Source organism: Mus caroli, chromosome 17 (genome assembly GCF_900094665.2).
Source record: "Mus caroli chromosome 17, CAROLI_EIJ_v1.1, whole genome shotgun sequence".
NCBI classification, from domain to species: Eukaryota; Metazoa; Chordata; class Mammalia; order Rodentia; family Muridae; genus Mus; species Mus caroli.
In genome coordinates, this window is record NC_034586.1 from 11,756,620 (window position 1) to 11,757,959 (window position 1,340).

Consider the following 1,340-nt stretch of genomic DNA (forward strand, 5'->3'; position numbering starts at 1 on the left):
CCCACCCAGGGATCCATCCCATATACAACCACCAAACCCAGACACTCTTGCATATGCCAGAAAGATTTTGCTGACAGGACCTTGACACAGTTCTCTCTTGTGAGTCTCTGCCAAGGCCTGGAAAATACAGAAGTGGATCCTCCCAGCCACCTATTGGATGGAACACCAGGCCCCTAATGAAGGAGCTAGAGAAAGCACCCAAGGAGCTAAAGGGGTCTGCAACCCTATAGGAGGAACAACGATATGAACTAACCAGTACCCCCAGAGCTTGAGTCTCTAGTTGCATATGTAGCAGAGAGTGGCCTAGTCAGCCATCAATGGGAGGAAAGGAACTTGGTCTTGCAAAGATCATATGCCCCATTACAGGGGAATGCCAGGGCCAGGAAGCAGGAGTGGGTGGGTTAGGGAGCAGGGTGGGGGGAGGGTATAGGGGACTTTTGGGATAGCATTTGAAATGTAAATGAAGAAAATATCTAATAATTATAAAAAAAAAAGAACCCATGTTTGGTGATTCAAAACAGCTTGTATGTAGCTCTAGGAATCTATCACCCTCCACTGGCCTTTTTCGGCTCTCTGACACACATGCACAAACCTCCACCGACATAGACATAAATTTGGAAAACCTTTTTGAAAAACTAGGAAAGGGAGAAACGGATGAGGAGAGGTGGGAGGGAGGGAAGAAGTGAGAACTTTGGAAGGGAGCCACTTTTACCTTCGAGAAGTCAAGAAATAATTTAGAAAGCTCTTGTCTTTGAGCTGAGTATCACATATTAATGGTTTTGTTTTTTAGGTAGACGTAGAGGACATTGAATAATGAGAGTCGGTGATCCACATGCCATGCTGATCATCTTGATGTATGTGAAGCTCACACTATAAATGTTTAACTGGAGCCTTCATTTACTAGCAACTGTCCTATTACTCAGTGCATTCAAATAGAATCTAGGTACAGGAGAATTCCTGGGGACAGTTTTGTACAGAATTTCACAGCGCAAACACAAAGTGATGTTGTTTCTCACAGGGGGCATTGCTAAATGTTTGGGCAGAGTTTTAGTTGCCACAGCAAAGTGGTAATGCACAAAGTAGTTACAATCAGGGAATGCTTCATACATCTTACGATACATAGGAGGGTACTCAATTCCATAGCGTTTTGTGGGGCGCCGCTAATCTTCCGGTGCTGAGTCATTTCCTCAGCACCAACTAGTAAACACCTAGTTTGCGCCTGCGCTGGAAATCCCCGCCCCGGGCAGCTCCGCCTCAGGGATGGGGTGATCAGTGTTGAGCCAATCATGGCTTGCTACGTCCGAGGCGGGGAGAATTTCTTATAAAAGGGAGGGGCTCGG

The 1,340-nt window shown here is 46.1% G+C and overlaps 1 pseudogene; it reads right to left on the reverse strand.

Annotated features, from left to right (window-relative positions):
* LOC110283929 overlaps nucleotides 1-1,109 on the reverse strand; it is an 8,450-nt pseudogene extending 7,341 nt beyond the window's left edge.
* Between the last annotated feature and the right edge of the window lie 231 nt (nucleotides 1,110-1,340).